The sequence below is a fragment of the Mustelus asterias genome, chromosome 10 (assembly GCF_964213995.1).
Source record: "Mustelus asterias chromosome 10, sMusAst1.hap1.1, whole genome shotgun sequence".
Lineage (NCBI taxonomy): Eukaryota > Metazoa > Chordata > Chondrichthyes > Carcharhiniformes > Triakidae > Mustelus > Mustelus asterias.
In genome coordinates, this window is record NC_135810.1 from 62,566,392 (window position 1) to 62,587,129 (window position 20,738).

Here is a 20,738-nt window from a genome sequence, read left to right on the forward strand (position 1 = left end):
TTCTGCCTGCTGATTAGGCAGCTGGCTTCCCCTAGTGGCAGGCGAGGCACACCTGATGCATGCAAAGACTCCAATCTGCAGTCCTTCATCCTTGAAGGGCACCCTCATTCTCTCAGCTCTCATGGGCAGTAGATTAAATGAGCCTCCCAACTTGAACAGCCAGCCACCCATTCACTGATCCCTGACAGCCTGGCCTCCATAACCAATGGCCTTGACCTTCCCGATGTCTCATGTCCTCTGGCTTCAAAGGCTGCACACTCAGTGTGAGGGCTTATTCTGGCTTCACGTCCTCCCACTGTGTGAGGGTCTCCAGCCCTCATGAGGCTGGAGACAACCCCTTGACAGAGTCTCCAGCTCTGCCCACGCAGCCTGGCTTTTCACAGGAAATCAGCCAGTGATCTCACATCATCCCCTGTGATGACTCTATGAATTGACCTGCTCCCAGCCACTTTCCAGCTGCCACTCTAGCAGGACAAACATTCAGCAGTAATATCACACAAGCCTAGCAAGGAGGACATGGGAAGTGCTCCCTTCAAACTAGCCGCCAGGCCTCTTTTCAGTGTCCACAGACACCGAGAGGTTCACGGCTATAAAGGGCCACTAAGGCCTGCAAGTGACAACCAACCCCACCCGCCCCCACCCCCCGGATACTGAATTTGAACCCCGCCCTCTCCCCACCCCCTGGCACTATGTCGCACTATAACTTCTCCGGTGCTCCCTCTGCAATTGGCACCCTGGAGGGTAATGGTGACCTGAGCACTCACCTCCAATATGCCCTTCAGGGGTGAGGTCACCAGGTCCTCATTTGTATTCAGCTGTTGTAAGTTGCGTGATGAATATTCATTGGGGGGGTTGGCGGGGGGGGGAGAATGGGGGACCTTGTGTGGTGGGTTTCTCATTATGCCACCAGCAAGGGGCCTGGAAAATGGGAAATTCAATGTCACTGACGAGAATCGCATTTCCTGATTCTCATAATGTTTTGCGCTCGCACCCCATTCTCGCTGATGGCTAATATGGGCTGAAACAAATCGCCCCCCCCTCCACCCCATGGTAGAATAGTTGAAAAAAACATTTACTCACATTTAATTATCTCTGAATTTATTAAAATAAAAATTTTAAAGATAAAGCTATTTTTTAAAAAAATACTCAATAATTAATTGCCATTGTATCTAAAGTTACATTCCATTTCAATTCAAAAGCCAGTTCTCATGATCAGGGTGATTTCATAAATTCAAAAATCTTACTCTATTCCTCATTATTAATTTATGAAGACCATCATGAAATGGATTACCTGTCATGTGGCAATTTATTACTCTTCCAACTGGAACCTAATGGTGCTGCTATATTCCCAATCTGATACAAAGATGGCACTGGTATAAACACAAATTTAGAACTAAATTGCTATAATGTCCACAGACAGAACTATTCTTTTTGAGATTAACATGGCTCCTGCATCCACAGTTAGACCCATATAATGCAGTGGTCTAGGTTAAGAATCCAATGCAGCGCGTTTGGAATTATTCAATCTCCGAATCCAAACTGTCTCTCACTTATGTTGTTAATTAGATTTCAGTCTGTCTGTTAAATTAAATAGACTGCATGCATAGTTCTGATGAAAGGTCATTAACTTGAAATATTGGTCTGGATCTTTCATACAGTAGCAATCATTGTCAGATTGCTGTTCTGCTCAAATGTTACCATCCCAAGACGCTGCTCTGCATTTCTTGCTGGGTCTTGAGCCGGGCTTCTCCAGAAATGCAGAGCGCAGTGTTCATAGGAGAGCTCCATCACAGCCCTGCAGCACTGGGGGGAAGACAAGTCATGCCCTCTTGTTACAGCATGAGCTGCTGAATGGTTAGTGTAAATGTCCAGTGAAAATGTGGGAGAGTAAGGTGGGTGAATTAAGTGGCAGGTGGGTGAGGTGGTCGGTAGATAGAGTGGCATGTGGGAGAGTAGGTGGATAGGATGGCAGGTAGGTGAAATGACAAGTGGGCAGGATGGCAGGTGGGTAGGGAGCTGAGTAGGGTGACAGGTGGGAAGGCTGGTAAGTGGTTAGGGTAGCAGGGGTGATTACAGGTGATGAAGGTGGGTCAGGTGTTTGGGGGATTGTCAGGTCAGGTTGGAGAGGGTTGGCAGGCATTTGCTGAAGTAGTCAGGTCTGGCAGGGGTAGTCAAATGATCAGTAAGGGGCACAGTCGGGTGGGATTGGGGGGGTAGTCGAGTAGGGTAGCATCAGGGGATAGTCTGATAATTGGGTGTGTAGTTGGGTCAGATCATGGATAGTTGGGGATGTCAGGGGGCATAGTCCAGAGGTCGGATGGGTTGTCAGATCTGGCCAGGTGTAGTCATGGCTTACGGCAGTTAGTGAAGCGGGAGCTGAAAACAAACTGAAGCGAGAGAATCCATCAAAAACATTCGTGCAATGTTGATCTGAGGAATCGGATGATCTCCTATGGGGCCGCTTGGAGTCAGTGGACTGGTCAGTAATTAAAAACTCTGTATCCAGCCTGAATGAGTACGCCACTATGGTAACTGACTTCATTAGTAAGTGTGTAGAAGACTGTGTCAAAGAAGCAAATCCATGTGTTCCCCAACCGAAAACCATGGACGAATTGGGATATCCGCTGCTTGCTGAAGTCTAGATCTGAGGTGTTAAAATCAGGCGACCCAGAACTATACAAGAAAGCCAGATATGATCAAAGGAAATCCATCAAAGCTGCCAAAGGACAGTACCGGACCAAGCTAGAGTCCCAGGCTAGCCACACAGACGCCCACCAACTATGGCAAGGTCTGCAAGACATAACAGGCTACAAGATGAAGGCATGTAAAATCGCCAGCTCCAACGTTCCCCTCCCTGATGAGCTCAATGCGTTCTGCCCCCGTTTTGAACACGAGGTCAGCGAGAGCATGCCCTCCACCCTGGAAGCCTTGGATGAACTGTATCTGGGGTCACCATTGCAGATGTCAGAGCAGCTTTCTCGAAGGTCAACCCACAGAAAGCGACGGGCCCGGATGAGGTACCCGGACGAGCACTCAGAGCCTGCGCGGTTCAGCTAGCAGGGGTATTCACAGACATCTTCAACCTCTCTTTACGACAATCTGAGGTCCCTATCTGCTTCAAGAAAACAACCATCCTCCCGGTACCAAAGAAAAACCAAGCAGCGTGCCTTAATGACTATCGTCCAGTGGCTCTGACATGAATCATTATGAAGCGCTGCGAAAGACTAGTCATGGCACAAATCAATTCCAACCTCCTGGACTGTCTGGATCCACTACAGTTCGCCTACCGCTGCAGCAGGTCCACAGCAGATGCCATCCCCCTGGCCCTGCATTCAACCCTGGAACACCTAGATAACAAAGACATCTATGTCAGACTTCTATATATTGACTACTGCTCAGCCTTCAACACCAGTATTCCTACAAAACACATCTCCAAACTCTGTGGCCTGGGCTTCTCTCTCTGCGACTGGATCCTGAACTTCCTAATCCACAGACCACAATCAGTAAGGATAGGCAACAACACCTCCTCCACAATCATCCTCAACACCGATGCCCTACAAGACTGTGTTCTCAGCCCCCTACTGTAGTCCTTATACACCTATGACTGTGTGGCCAAATTCCCCTCCAACTCAATTTTCAAAGTTGCTGACGACACCACCATTGTGGGTCGGATCTCAAACAATGATGAGACAGAATACAGGAATGAGATAGAGAATCTGATGAACTGGTGCGGCGACAATAATCTCTCCCTCAATGTCAACAAAATGAAGGACTTCAGGAAGCTTAGAGGAGAACATGCCCCTGTCTACATCAATGGGGACGAAATAGAAAGGGTCGAGAGCTTCAAGTTTTTAGGTGTCCAGCTCACCAACAACCTGTCCTGGTCTCCCCATGCCGACACTATAGTTAAGAAAGCCCACCAACACCTCTACTTTCTCAGAAGACTAAGGAAGTTTGGCATGTTAGTTACGACTCTCACCAACCTTTACAGATGCACCATAAAAAGCATTCTTTCTGGTTGTATCACAGCTTGGTATGGCTCCTGCTCTACCCAAGACCGCAAGGAACTACAAAAGGTCGTGAATGTAGCGCAATCCATCACGCAAACCAGCTTCCCATCCATTGACTCTGTCTACACTTCCCGCTGCCTCAGCAAAGCAGCCAGCATAATTAAGGACCCCATGCACCGCGGACATTCTCTCTTCCACCTTCTTAGAATCATAGAAACCCTACAGTGCAGAAAGAGGCCATTTGGCCCATTGAGTCTGCACCGACCACAATCCCACCCAGGCCCTACACACATATCCCTACATATTTACCCGCTAATCCCTCTAACCTACACATCTCAGGACACTAAGGGGCAATTTTAGCATGGCCAATCAACCTAACCCGCACATCTTTGGATTGTGGGAGGAAACCGGAGCACCCGGAGGAAACCCATGCAGACACGAGGAGAATGTGCAAACACCACACAGACAGGGACCCAAGCCGGGAATTGAACCCAGGTCCCTTGAGCCGTGAAGCAGCAGTGCTAACCACTGTGCTACTGTGCCACCCTTCCGCTGGGGAAAAAGATACAAAAATCTGAGGTCACGTACCAACCGACTCAATCACAGCTTTTTCCCTGCTGCCATCAGACTTTTGAATGGACCTACCTTGCATTAAGTTGATCTTGCTCTACACCCTTGCTATAACTATAACACTACATTCTGCACTCTCTTGTTTCCTTCTCTATGAACAATATGCTTGGTCTGTGTAGCGTGCAAGAAACAATATTTTTCACTGCATGCTAATACACGACAATAATAAATCAAGTCAAAGTAGTGGGGGTCAGGAGGGTAGTCGAGGGGTTAGATAACTATTTGGTAAGTCCCATGATTGTCTGAAGTCTGATTCTAGCTCAGAGTCAGAGACATTCGCAAAGGATCCGAGGTGGAGGGGAATGGCCCATCGGAAGTTCAAACATCCTAAGCAATTCCATGGTGATCAGCACACTGGGACCTCTGCGGGGTCCTGGCACACAGCTTCAGTCCAACAGAGGTGCTGAGCCATTTTAACTCTGCTCTCATTCCACAAATGCCGTTTGGTCTGCTGCGTGGTTCCAGAATTTTCTAGTTTTAGCGTCATTCAGTGTCATTCACTGACACAGTTGCTCTGTTGACTTTATTTGAATGACATCTGTGGTGGGTAAATTGTTGGAAGGTATTTTGAGAGACAGGATCTACAGGCATTTAGAGATGCAAGGACTGATTAGGGACAGTCAGCGTGGCTTTGTGAGTGGAAAATCATGTCTCACAAATTTGATTGCGTTTTTTGAAGGGGTAACCAAGAAGGTAGATGAGGGCAGTGCAGTTGATGTTGTCTACATGGACTTTAGCAAGGCCTTTGATAAGGTACCGCATGGTAGGTTATTGCATAAAGTTAAATCTCACGGGATCTAGGGTGAGGTATCTAAATGGATACAAAATTGGCTTCTTGTCAGAAGCCAGAGGGTGGTTGTAGAGAGTTGTTTTTCAAACTGGAGGCCTGTGACCAGCGGTATGCCTCAGGGATCAGTGCTGGCCCCACTGTTATTTGTCATTTATATTAATGATTTGGATGAGAATATAGGGGGCATGGTTAGTAAGTTTGCAAATGACACCAAGATTGGTGGCCTGGTGGACAGTGAGGAAGGTTATCTCCAATTGCAGCGGGATCTTGATCAATTGGGCCAGTAGGCTAACGAATGGCAGATGGAGTTTAATTTAGACAAATGCGAGGTAGTGCATTTTGGTAGGTTGAATCAGGGCAGGACTTACTCAGTTAATGGTAGGGCGTTGGGGAGAGTTAAAGAACAAAGAGATCTAGAGGTACATGTTCGTAGCTCCTTGAAAGTGGAGTCACAGGTGGACAGAGTGGTGAAGGCGGCATTCGGCATGCTTGGTTTCATCGGTCAGAACATTGAATACAGGAGTTGGAACGTCTTTTTGAAGTTGTACAAAACATTGGTAAGGCCACACTTGGAATACTGTGTGTAATTCTGGTCACCCTATTATAGAAAGGATATTATTAAACTAGAAAGAGAGCAGAAAAGATTTACTAGGATGCTACCGGGACTTGATGGATTGAGCTATAAGGAGGCGCTGAATAGACTGGGACTTTTTTCTCTGGAGCGTAGGAGGCTGAGGGGTGACCTTATAGAGGTCTATAAAATAATGAGGTGCACAGACAAGGTAGATAGTCAATATCTTTTCCCAAAGGTAGAGGAGTCTAAAACTAGAGGGCATAGGTTTAAGGTGAGAGGGGAGAGATACAAAATTGTCCAGAGGGGCACTTTTTTCACAGAGGGTGGTGAGTGTCTGGAACAAGCTGCCAGAGGTAGTAGTAGAGGCGGGTACAATTTTATCTTTTAAAAAGCATTTAGATAGTTACATGGGTACGATGGGTATCGAGGGATATGGGCCAAATGCAGGCAATTGGGATTAGCTTAGGGGTTTTAAAAAAATAATAAGGGCAGCATGGACATGTTGGGCCGAAGGGCCTGTTTCCATGCTGTAAACCTCTATGACTATGCTCCAGATCTTGGGCCTGCCACTTTTTATGACAGTTAGTTCATTTTATAGCAGCATTACAACCATTTCCGAGATATTGAGCCAGTTTCTGACTAAAATATATTACAGATGAGAAAATTATAAAGTTGTGATATTTATGAGCAGGGAAAAATATTTAATTCCTAAAAATATTTTTAATGTATTATACAATAAAGGAGAAAACATTCCTGCAGGAGCACAACCACAGGGCTCAGTGAGAGTTGGAAGATTTCCCAGCTTGGTGTGTCTGCCACAGGAGAAAGTGCCAGAAAACATGGGATTTTCATTCTGATAACAGGAGTCAGGCACACCGCTCCGAGAAAGTGTTGGAAGGCAGCCACAAGAGTTGCCGAGTGCTGAGGTGACCTGTTTAAAAGTCCTATTTTGGAGCTTTAGGACTTGGTTCCCACTATAATACAATCACAACTATATCCCTCTTGCCCTCACCCCTCACATTTCCTGCACTCCATTCATGCCATCACCAAATCTCATAGCCCTCATACCCATCATGTCAACTTATGTCCTGCATCCAACCCCAACTGTCCCTCATCTCCTCTATGCCAACCTAAGCTCCTCCACCTACCCAACATAGCCCTTTCTACCCTCCATCTGCCCCCAAACATAAGGACATAAGAGATAGGAAGATTGACCATTCGACCCTTCCAGCCCACTTCGACATTCAATGAGATCATGGCTGATCTTATGTTTCAACAACATTTTCCTGCACTATCCCTGCATCCTTAATGTTATTAATATGTAGAAAAAAATATTTGGATCTCAGTCTAGACCCTCTACAAAGGCATAATTAGGTTTGACTCAGAGCCTGAACATCCATTACTCTGTTTAAACAGTTGCATCCGAGGGAAAACATTGTTTGCTTGACAGCTCTTATTCTCTGATCTATTCTGTCAATTGCACAATGTTTATTTACACAAGATAAAGAGATTTTAAGTTCTTGCAGTTTCTGCTCTTGAAACTTTAAAGGATCTGGGTGATTGACACGTTTGTAGGGATGTGGTGAAAGGAGTTTTTTTAAAGATAGAAAGAAATGAATCAATTACTTTTTCAAAGTTTTTCACATTCTGTTGTTACTATAGGATTCATTGGTTCTGTACAATTCGCATAGTGGGTGAATGGATATGGAGGAGTCATAGCTTGACATGGAGGATATGAAGGGGCATGAAGATGGGTGAGGGGGCATAGCTTTCTATTGGTAGTATGGGTAAGATCTTTTGAACATACCTTCAAAAAGTTCCCTCATCCAGACTATGGTTCACAACAGTTCGGAGATGCTGTCCTTTGAAAGCTGGCTTGACTCCATGAAAATTGTGGAGGACTGTGATATGACTATCTCCACAATGGAGTCAGCCAGGTTAGCAGTGCAGGATGCAGGCTTGCATCCTGTACCCTTAACATGCATTGGTGAAAAATGGGGGCACTGGGAATAGGGTCAGGAATCAATGAATTGGGTGCTGGATGCCATTTTAAACCTCTACAGAGTCGCTCTGATTCCATGAAAATCCAACCCAATAATTTTTGTTACCATCTCCACAGATATTGAATGTTTCCAACATATTTTCCATTTATTTCAGATTTTCAGCATGCACAGTATTTTACTTTTGAATTTGCTGTGCAAAACTGCTGCATTATGATTAGGTATGAAGTGCTGACAAACTTGTGACGTTTACAGTTTCTGCAGGAAATAGTTTAATACAATCTTGAGAATCTGCTACACTGAACAGCTAATCAGTTTCAATTGAGTATAGCATAATCAAGTTAACAGATCATTATGAGCTCCATATATTTATTCCCGAAACTGCAAAGGTATTTGTGCAGCTAAGGGAACAGTCAACTGGCTGCTATAACCCTACCACACAGCGGGAACCTCCACATCTCCTATCCATAAAGTTTTTATGAGTGCAAACCTGGGCCATTATCTATAGAATGGTTGCATTGCTGGAAGAAATAAATGCAATGAAATGAATTAAGCATCAAGAATTGGAACATGACCATTCAAATTAAATCAACGGAACAGGCCTGCGAGTAAATGGCACTGAGCAGCTTATTCAGAGTAACATATTTCTTCTGTAGAAAAAATGCTTTTGTGCCTTAAAGGCTATTATAGTTTATTCTAGCATTTAAGGGTAGTAACATGAAAAAGACTAACTGAAGTGCTTAAAATCCATGTGCAAGAGAATGTAATAACTGGAAAAAAATTATGACACAAGCTTAGTAAAGTCTAAATTCAACCATCTGCCCTTCCATGAGTTTATCAAATGTCTTGGACTGTAGCGATATCCTCATTCAGTTTAGAATTCAGTACGTGAATTAAGCAAAAGAAAAGTCATGCCTTGTTAGCTGGTGCAAACAGAGCTCAGATCCCATCCCTGAGCCATAATGGGCAGGCTAGGATTATCTGCATGAGGCCAGTGAGCTACACACAGCTGCTGGGTAATCACAGGTAGATAACTGAAGAGGATTTCAAATTCAAGCCACTGCATTTTCTACAATGATCCTTAAGTAGGGTCTTGGGAGAAGATGGTAATTAGGAGGGATGGTATGGGTGGAAGACATGATTGGGAAAGTGGTTGTATGGAGGCAGGTGGAATGAAGGGTGGCAACAGGGAGAGACAATCTGGAGGAGCCCAAGCACTGTTATGGAAATGGGAGAAGCATTTCTTCAGCTTCAAAAAAGTATATTTATTTTTTGAAATTTTTTGGTGATGGCCTCGAGCTGTTCCTTTCAAGAATGTTAATGTTTAAAGAAAAATTCAAAATCCCTGTTACTTACTGAAAAATCAAAGTCACAAAATAACACGGATTAAAACAAATTAATTTACTGTACAAGAATCAAGAAAAGCAAATGGTGCTATAAAAATACTGTCCTAGGTAACTACCTATTAATTTACATCGGCAAGCAAAATTATATACACTTTGAGGTTAAAACCTTCAGCTGAACATCCTATTTTCTACTATGACTCCCAAGAAAGCATTTGGCTACCTCTCGGGTTCTTAAAGATTATCCACTTTCTTGGGACCAACTCAAAATCTTTCCACAGCTTCCTTGTGAGGTCCAAGCTTTTCAGCCCATGCCTGAACTTCACTCGCAATTCCTGTGCAGTGAATTGAGCAGAAAATAAGAAACACCCCCAGTTTCAAAATAGCTCTACAATCCTGGTCCACAGCTGTTGCACAGTTCTTGGGAAATTCTTTTCATTCCGAATCCATTCAGGGTTTAGGATTTTTTCAGTTCCCCAAAACCAAAGGTAACCTCTAAAATATTAATATAAACCATAAAACTGTACGATTATGACAAGTCATATACAGATCATGTTTTCCTAAATACAGCAAACCTAGCTCTGACTGTGGTCACAGCTGTCCAATTTTGCAAAAATAGCCTCAAACAGGCAATAGGCCACTTCTCTGTTTATGTAGGTATCAGCAATGGCCCAAGATATCTCTTTCGCTGCCTTATCCAATATCTTGGGTGGCAAACTTACAGTGTAAAATGAATGCATGCTTGTTCCCCCACCTATCATATTAAATATTTAGGGACCATTTTTGAATATACTGACCATTAATCTTGAAGGATGCCATTGCAACAAGAGTTAAAACTTAACGAATAAAAATTAACGACAGTGACCATACTCAGCATTTCTCAAGGTTTACTCCAAAGTGTCTGCTGTAGATTTGAAACAAGTACAATACCGGTACCATGTCAGAGCAGTGCAGGGATACAGTGAAAAAGTACACTGTCTGCTCTGCTAATGATATTTCCCAGAGTTCTATACACACATATAATTGTAAAATCTGCATGCAAATGTGCACATCTATCAATATGGACATCCATCTCTGCAAGTTGAGGTGTTATTTTAATTGGAATAGTTCCACGTTACTGTTTTATATAATATTACCGTAGAACTATCAAGATAAAGACATGGGTTGGAAATTTCCTCAGAATAACTGCCACTTTGCTGCAAGAAAATATAGAAGGCGTTTCTGCAGCATTCCTGGCGAAGTTAAGTGGGTAGAGCAGGAGCAAGTGCCCAGCCTTAAAAACCTGCTTATTGACTGTCAGCTGTTACTGTTGCCATTTTGACTCTTCATCTTGATCCATACTGTGCAATGGATTCTCAGTAACTTTGTTTTAACAAAATGAATCCGCTGCGTATGTTTGTTGCAAGACCTTGTGAGAGATTTTGAACATACACCAAATCACGAATGACGCAGGTGACAAGTTCAGTGTGTCCATCCAATGGCTACAGTGCAAGGCCTGTTCAATTTACGTGATCGAACTTCATTTCTATAGTATTGGCAATCTGTTCTTGCTTTTCAATTGAAAAGGTTGAAAATATAGCAGCTCTAGCACAGCCTAGTCAGTACAGGCAGGTGAGGGGTGGTAGGTAGTGTAGGGGCATGAATTGAGTGCAGCTGGCACAAAAATCCATGGTTCAGGGGGAGCATGTATTGAAAGGTCAACTATTGAAGGGCTAGAATTAGCACTCCTAGAAAGATAGAAATTTTATCATTTTCCCAATTATCCATAATGCATCTGACAATCACAACAGACTAAAAATATTATTTTATTTCCAAAGGAAATTTATTTTCTTTGAACACTTAATTTCAAAAAACAACATGAAGTACTTTGCTTTTTATCAAGTAAAGGGAACATACAGGCACAAATGTGGATCAATATCAAAAATCAAAGTTGTAGATTCCCAGAGCTGGATTTTCCTATCCTGACGTGGGACAGAAGTGCATGGTGGGGTTTTAAAAATGGTTCGTGAGGCACAAATCTAGGATTCCTGCCACAATTTCTGGCCAGCATTACTCAGCGGCACAGGATAAAGAGGTGGGTTGAGAGCCTATGGGGCTGATGTCCAATATTACCAGCACCATTCCAGGCGTGGGTATTTCAGAGAGCCATTCTGCAATTTTCATGGTGTTGGGCTAGTTTTGGAAGGTTTAGTGATTCAGACCACACAGGGACCATTGGGTGAACCATGTTTTAGAGTTAGGAAATATGAAAGGGAGGTTCAAACCTTGTTGCCAACTTCACGTCACACTGTAATGCTGTATCATAAGTTATATGTTTTTAATACATTGAGTGATGAAAGAACTTGTTTCAAAATGGTACATGATCATTAAATAATGTACTTTCTAGGTTGTTACTTATGACATCTGTTAAGCTATCAAGGAAATATAAACAGTATTGTGAAAATTGAAAAGTATTCAGGTGCATTAGAATACAAGATTCAGAAGATAAAGTGTTATTCCACAATGCACCATTAATTCTGAAATCTTGAAAGAATGGCGTGACATGTGTCCATAGCTTTGAATTCATTTCAGCATCAATTTGTTATTCCAAAGATTTGATATGAGGCTGAGCTTTCACTGTCCCAGCAACTCAACTGAACCAATTGTTTGGCTGTTTCAGAACCTTGATGGAATGCTGAGCTTTTGGCTGTTTTCAAAACCATTAATGGATTCAACTCAGGAGAGTTAGTCAAAAAAGTTGTATGAATACTTGGCTGACTGTCAAGCTCACTAATAGAATCAGCTCAACAGAAGTTGTTTATACAATTGTTTAACTGAATGTTATTATGAATGCTTGACTGTCTTCCAAACCCTATTGTGAACACTGCAGCTGTCAAGGAGAACGTAAGCTTGCTTATTTAGACAAATTTATGAACATAAGCATAGAAAAAAGCAGGAGTAGGCCATTTGGTCCTTTGAGCCTGTTTCGCCATTCATTATGATATGACTGATCATTCAGCTTTCCCCCATATCTTTTGATCCCTTTAGCCTCAGGAGTTATATCTAACTCCTTCTTAAAAACATAGAATGTTTTGGCCTCAACTACTTTCTGTGGAAGAAAATTCCAGAGGCTCACCACTTCGTGTGAAGAAATGTTTTCTCACCTCAGTCCTATATGGTCTACTCTGTATCTTCAGACCATGACCCCTCCTCCCCCCGCTCCCCATCAAGAACATTCTTTCTGCATCTACTCTGTCTTGTCCTGTTGGAATTAATAGGTTTAGATTTAATATGTTTCTATGAAATTCCCCCTCATTCTTCTAAAATCCAGTGAATATAAAACTAACCGGGGCCGTACGACGGCACAGTGGTACGCTCTGCTGCCTCACAGCACCAGGGACCTGGGTTCAATTCCTGGCTTGGGTCACTGTCTGTGTGGAGTTTGCACATTCTCCCTGTGTCTGCATGGGTTTCTCCGGGCACTCCAATTTCCTCCCACAGTCCAAAGATGTGCAGGTTAGGTTGATTGGCCATGTTAAATTGCTCTTAGTGCCAGGGGGACTAACAGGGTAAATACGTGGGGTTACGGGGATAGGGCCTGTGTGGGACTATTGTCGGTACAAGCTCGATGGGTCGAATGGCCTCCTTCTGCACTGTAGGAATTCTATGATTCTAACCGAATCAATTTCTTGTCATATATCAATCCTGCCATCTGAATAGTATGTTCTTAAAGGATTTTAATGTAATTTTTATTTTGACAGATTTCTAAGCGGTTATGAGGACCATGCTTTTTTGAGTGGATTTCAAGTAATGTTTGCAAATTTATGAGCTTCTCAAAGACTTTGCAATTCATTGGGCTTGTGAGTTTTGTTTATACTGGATGCTGGGAGAGTGGGTTGGGTTGTGAATGGGGTAGTGGGGATGAGGGGGTTAGTGGAAGTGATGCTTAGGAGGAGTTACACTACCTCCCGAACCAGCTGATTTCCTAAGGATGGAGGCTCGCCTTTTATGCTAGCCGCTTCAGCATTATGTGGGGGTTACGGGGATAGGGCCTGGTTGGGGTTGTTGTCGGTGCAGGTTTGATGGGTCAAATGGCCTCCCTCTGCACTGTAGGGATTCTATGATTAGCCCACCACCGTCTTGGGCCTGCTTCAGGAAGCAGCAGGCACAACTTCAAACTGTACTCACCACCCTGCCATTAAAATAATGTCACTGGGTATTGCTGGTCAGGAAGCAGGATTTCAAGGTCGGGAAACCTCCCAACTCCCACTTCTAAATTGAAATTTGGCCCTGGTATTCAGTGTGTTACGTATAAAGATTGGTTTCTTCAGTCAGGTTATCATTTGATTAGAATTTACAGTATCGCATTAAAACAGAGAGGTGAAGCTTACAGTCTCCACTTTTAAAAAGTGTTCCTTTATCACTGTTTTTCCTTTACAAAAAAAAGGATGGAAATAAAAGACTAGCACGAAAAAAATTAAGTATTTAATTTTGCCCTCAAATCGTTTCTTATTCACTGGAGTCTGCACTAACTCACTGGGTAGCCAGACCAAATATTTAATTAATTGTGCGAACTGCTTTTCAATACTTTAGTGTGATAAAGTGCTATATCGCACTGCATAATATAAAACAAAATCAAAACGTCCATTAGAAATAGGATTGAATCAACTGCATTAGTTTTAAAATTCTGAACAAAAGAGTGATAACAAGATCATTTAAATGGGCCACCTGAACTCATGCAATATCTTTTGAATGAAAATTGCAAAATAATGAAAGCCAGATAATAAAGAAGCTACAAAAGATATTATGTGCTCGCACAAAATAATTTCCTGGGAGCTGGCTCCCAAGTGTTTATATTTATTGAAAATCAAAACCATAGAATTTACATAATTCAAAATTGACCATATTAAGGTGCTTCATAAAAATGGAAAACTAAATTGCAAAGATATTCTTCTGGTTTCTGCAAAACTACTGTATGTTTTTCTGCAGACTCTAGCCTCTGCAAACTGAGCTGTTGGATGTAAGAATTAAAAAAGAGAGAAGAGCTCCAAATCAAATTGACACCAGAATCAATATTGGTTGCACTGATTCAGATGAGTTCAAAACAATCCTGAAATTTCCCAGCCGCACAGAAACCCTGCACGAGGGTTGGGGAGATACTAAAAAATGACACTGGGTTGGAATCCGAAAATCGTCCTACTCTCTTTACGCTTTCCCAGAGCAGGTTCAGATTTATGCAGAGAGCCTGCTGGGACAATGATTCAGGGTTTACAAAAGCCAACTAAAAAGCCTTTTAACTTTTCAGTTTCTTTCCCAACAGTGCACAGTTTCCACACTGTCTCAGCACCTCATCAGAGTCACTGACAGGAGTGAACAGCAGGAAGGCCTTCTTCTGTGAAACTGACAAGCTGGAAAAGTTTTGATCAATTACAGTGAAGAGCTCCAACCATGGTCGTTGAGTGACTGCTGCCCACAGAATGTCTTCCCTCAGAATGTTTTCATTGCTTGACAAATGATTGCCATTTTTTTGGAATACACTTCACCTGTCTATAACTACAATCCCCTGCTGCCAGACTTCACACAAGCATTGGAGCAGCGTATGGAGCTCCAACTTCCACCTCTGCTGAGAGGCAAGAGCAGGAGACACATGAACACTGACAGTTCCAGATGCAGCAGGAGCAGCACTAACTGTCTTCTCCTCAGCCATACGACCCTCCACATAGCAGAGGATTATGTCCCTTGTTCAAATAATGTCAATTGTGTCACAGCAGTTTGCACGTCTCTCCCTCTTGTCAGGGTTTTGTGCCCTCTCCTTCTGCAAGAGGAGAAAACAAAGGTGTGGGTATTTGTACTGGCTGCATGGAGAGGATGGAAAAGCAGCATTTGTGGATGGTGACTGTCTGGCATGGGTGTGAGATGGCAATAAGCTGAGGGTGAGTGAGATTGTTGGCTGATTAGATGGGGACGTGAGGAGATACCCAGCGAGAGTGGAATAACCGGAGATGCAACATGTGTGGACATGAGGTGTGCTATGCAGAGAATATTGAGGAAGTCAGAATGTGGATCTTGGCACCTGAAAGTATTTCCTGCTCTCCTGAGTTTCTGAATCCTCTTGGTGCACTGCTTCCAGGTTGAGGGACCACACTTCTCATTCCATGGCTACTTCCATTGATGCCTGCTTTGTAGAAGTTGTCCTGTTCCTCCAGTTCTTGGGAAAACTCATCTCACTGATCCTGTAGGATCCCCAGATTCTGCTGCATGGGGGGGGGGGGGGGGAAGAATGGGGGGGTTGCTAACAGTAGTGATGTGATGGGGGTGGGGCATGGTGGGGAAGAAATGTGGGGCGTACACTTCCCTGTTTCCATCCTGTCCCTGGGCCATTTTCAGAGGTGGGATGGGGGAGGAGAGAGTTTGGCAGGTCTATCTGCCTGCAAGTGGTGGATAGCCAATTGAGTGCTGGAGCTGGGCGGCATGGTGGCACAGTGGTTAGCACTGCTGCCTCACAGCACCAAGGAGCCGGGTTTAATTCTGGATTTGGGTGACTGTGTGGAGTTTGCATGCTCGCTCCATGTCTGCATGGATTTCCTCCGTGTACTCCGGTTTCCTCCCACTTTCCAAAGATATGCAGGTTAGGTGGATTGGCCAAGCTAAATTGCCCCTTTATGTCCCAAGATGTGTAAGTTAGGAGGAATAGTGCATGGGGGGGACAGCCTTCTCCGGTTTCCTCTCCATTCCTATGGTTACTGAAACCTCAAGAATACAAGATCTGGTGAGCCCTTGTGACCCTTGTTGTGATCCTATTAGAAATTGGAAATTCTTTGACAGAATAGATGGATCATTTTTGCCTGGCTTCCTTAATAGGTCAGGGAGCCTAGAGGTAGGAAGCTAATGCTGTTGCTCTTGGCAATATCTGTCCATTAGGAAATTGGGTTCTTGTATCCCAAAAATGGTCCTGCCATAAGATTTGGCTTATTGTTCAAACAATGGCAAACAAGTTCCCCCCGGGGCTCGGAGGCTATTGAAACCAATGGGTGGTCTGGAGCATTTCAAGGCAGTGCCAACCTTGGTGGGGGCCATGATGGAGGGGGGGGAGAACATGCCACCAATGAAGTGGGGGGGATCTCCCAGTGCACTGCAAGATTGGGGCGCCCTTGCAAAACAGCACCCAAACAGCAGCCAGGTTCACTGGCATGTTTAAGCCTCACCCCCCCAGTACTGGTGTGCAACTCAACACTCTTCCAAAAGATGACTGAATGTGGGACGATTGCGGTGTGGAGTGGGCCCAACGGACCGGTGTGGGTTGCTCCGCTATTCTCGCCATTATGACACTTTGGGCGAGTTTCCCAATAGTGGAAGGCAGTGTGCTGTTTGCTAGTAATGGGGTTTGCCATTGATATCACCCCACCTTCTCCACTCAGAGTTTTCATTGATATCACCCCAGATTCCATTGATATCACCCCAGATATCATTGATATCACCCCAGATGCCATTGATATCACCCCAGATTCTCCACTCAGATTTTTGGGTGGCATGGTAGCACAGTGGTTAGCACTGCTGCTTCACAGCTCCAGGGTCCCGGGTTCAATTCCCGGCTCGGGTCACTGTCTGTGTGGAGTTTGCACATTCTCCTCGTGTCTGCGTGGGTTTCCTCCGGGTGCTCCGGTTTCCTCCCACAGTCCAAAGATGTGCGGGTTAGGTTGATTGGCCGGGTTAAAAATTGCCCCTTAGAATCCTAAGACGCGTAGGGTAGAGGGATTAGCGGGTAAATATGTGGGTGTAGGGCCTGGGTGGGATTGTGGTCGGTGCAGACTCGATGGGCCAAATGGCCTCCTTCTGCACTGTAGGGTTTCTATGATTCTATGATTTCACCCTGCCACGAAACCCGCGGGCAGGGGTGCGCTTCTGGTGGGACCAGAGAATCCCGCTGACATGAACGGCTGGAGAATTCCAACCTTAGCTTTTCCTTTTAGGGAAAATTACGCCCAAGTAAAGAAAACAAAAGATTGGCGTGGAGAAGCTGCGAATAACACCAGTAAAACCATTAGCAGCACCTCCTGTTCTCAAAAAGTGGAGCAGTGGGTATGACCTGAAGTCATTAAAATCAATGTTCAGCCTGGAAAATTGTAAGGTGTCTAATCAAAGGCTGAGGTGTAGATCTTGAAGTTTCCTTTGAACTTTACGGAAATAATTTAGGAGTCTGGGGATAGAGAGATCAGAATGGAAATGGGTTAGAGAATTGGAATGACAAATGATAGAAAGCTCAGTCATCCTTTCGGACTGATTGGAGCCTCTTGAGCTAACCGATCGTCCAATCTGCCTTCGGTCTCCTTGGAGTGGAAATCCCTATGACTGCAGGGCAACTGATTTCCCTTGCAGGCCCCCCACAGACCTATTAACTGGAAGGCTAGGGAATTTCTGTAAGTCAGTCTATTTTCTTTTGTGCAACTTGCCTTCTCTCCTTCCTTTGTGAGGGGCGGGTTTCTGAGCCACTTACCTTTCAGTACGAGTGGTTCTCAGGAAAAACATGCCTGCATGAGTGAGGTCTGAGCCTTGCTTCCATCCGAGTTGATGACTTGGGACCTGTGGAGGGCCTTACAAAGCTAATTCTGCCTACTTCACCATTTCCTCTGCCTCATTCTTTGAGGAAGTGTTCTGCTCCCCTACTTCTCCTTCATTAAGGTCCACTTTGTGAACAGCGCAACCGACCACTACAATCCGACACATCTTTGAGGACATCTACTGGAATGCCTCTCCTGACTGGTCATGGCACCGGAACCTTATCTTGAGGAGTCCATTGGCCTGTTCTATTCTGGCCCTTGTGCCATGATGGCAACAGTTGTAGTGACTGTCTATTGAAACATTGTGTATAGATGTCCACAGTCATCTCTTCAATGGATAGCTCTTGTTCCCTTGCAGCCATCCATATATTCTCACTGGTAGCATGAACAGTTATGGTACCTCAGCATGAAGTCATCATACACAGACCTGCTGGAAGTGCTTCTGGGTGTTGAATACAAGTTGAATATTGAGAGAGTAGAATCCCTTCCTGTTTATGAATGCTCCTGACTGCTTTGCTGAATCCTTAATGGCCACATGGGTACGGCTGATAATGTCTTGCACCTGAGGGAGTCCAGTGAGAGGCAAATCCCACTGTCCTCTGCCTGTGCTGCATCAGTGATGAAATGCAATCCCTTGATGCCCTTTCAACTGTTACATCCTTTACTGTGATGGGTAGCTGACTACAAGATGCCATTGATGTCCCCTCCACCCTACAAAGGATCCAAAGACAAAGAAATTCAGGGCCAATGTCACTTTAATGGCTACGGACAGGATATTCTGATGACACCTATGAGGAAGTGGCACTCCATCAGAGCTCACCATCCTGCTACTATCTGCCTTGGTAGGAGCATCCTTCAGTGACATCTTGTCAGATTCAAAAAAGCTCATTTGTTGCTGATATGCTCAACATGGGGGGGTTGGACCTCCATTTCCTTGCTGCCACATATATAAATCTCTGCATGCCTCAGGATCGATGGCCTGTATTTATTGTGGCAGAGACTGCTCCTCTTTGCAGCTCATCTCCGCCAGAGTAGCTCAGCCCTGTGTCCGCGGAGAGCCTTCCTTGCCTCCAGAAGCACTATGATGGCTATCTGGATCCTTCTGCTCTGCGCCACTAACTCCTATAGGGTCGCTCTCTCCAATCCCCTCACAATTGGTCCAGACCTATCCAACTACCTCTAGTTTAACTACTGCGGCATGGTGGCATTATGGGCAGCATGGTGGCGCAGTGGCTAGCACTGCTACCTCATGTGCCAGGAGCTGGGTTCAATTCTGGCATTGGGTGACTTTGTGGAGTTTGCACATTATCTCTGTGCCTTCGCAGGTTTTCTTCAGGTGCTTCAGTTTTCTACCACAGTCTAAAGATGTGCAGGTTAGGTGGATTGGCTGAGGTTAATTGCCCCTTAGTTTCCCAAGATGTGTAGGTTAGATGAGCACCGCTCAGGGGAGCAACACTGTGCCCTCCCCACCTCCAGTCCTGCCTTCTTAGGCAAATGAACTTTGCATCCTGTTATTGATCAATCTCCAGGGCCGCCTGCTTTCATTACTAACACTTTTATTACTGATTTATCGTAAACCAACACACATTCATGCTTCCTGCTGCAAAGAATTGTAATATCCCCAAATTAAGATTATATATTGCATTACCAATGGAAACCAACGTCATGTATAATGGAAAATTATTTATTTTTCATTTGGGCACAAACTGCATATTAAGTATTATTGCCCTGAGAAACCATAATTACTGAGTGCTCACTTTGTAATTCTGCAATCATTTACAGCAAATGAACATTACATCAAAGGAAAAATGCTGAAACGCTGTATTCAAAATTTTAGATTCATCATCCTTCATGCCCAATCTCATTGAGGGAGTTTGCTATTTCAAGGAATAGATTGTTCATCATAATTTATTGAAACACGCTAGTACTTTCATGAGAAAACGGCAGAGTTTTCTGGTTGAAGAAATCCTCAAGCGAGCTGAAGTGTCTGCACCACCGCTAAGAACAAATTACTGAACAATCCTTTCATTTCTTAGAATTAGAAACACTGCTTGTAGCATTTTATAGATTTTCTGTTGTTGCTGCTAAGCCTATTCAGGATGTTGTTTTTAAAGGAACTTTAGCATAATGGTGGCTATGCAAAGATGAAGCTTTCTAGCTTTCTGCATTGTTCAAGGCTCTCCTGAAAATGCAAAACCCTTTATCGCTGCATGGGTTGCACAGTGACCATTTATTAGTAGAAGGTCCTTGTAAACACCGATGCTGCTGTTATAGTAATGCTGACAGTTTAATACTGGCCCTGGGCTCAGATTCTACACAAGCAAATTGTCGAAATGTTGGACTAGTTGTATTAGTCAGCCCCTTGTTGGTGGGGGTCATATCTTACTAAATGAAATTTCTTAAATTTTTGTCCTTCAGTACTAGAATGTTGACATTACGTGGGTGAGAATTCAGTCAAAGATACCTCCACTTGATCACTAGCTTTATAAATAGTAATCTTATTGGATTTATTAAAAGCTAATATAACTGTGCAATCAGAAAGACAACCTATATCCTTGACAATTTTGGCATTCCATCTTCCGAGGATTTACTTGGTACAAATGTTAAGGAGTACGGTTAATCATAGTGCTTCTTATAATATAATCTTGGAGCAGCCTTGAGTTATTGGCTGCACAATTTCCAGAGTCAGAAGATTGTAGATTCAAGTCCCACAGATTTGGCTGAGTTACCTCAGCGGACGCTTCAGTGTCATATGGAGAGAGTACTGCACTGTCAGGGGTGCCATCCTTCAAATGAGAAAATAAAAGTTGGCTTTGTTTTATGCCTTCTCAGAAGGAAATAAAATATCCTATGG

General features: G+C 44.0%; 1 protein-coding gene across 1 annotated transcript in view; it reads right to left on the reverse strand.

Moving 5' to 3' along the window:
• LOC144499631 (protocadherin Fat 3-like) overlaps positions 1-20,738 on the reverse strand; it is a 696,014-nt gene that overhangs the window by 193,371 nt on the left and 481,905 nt on the right. The window lies entirely within an intron of this gene.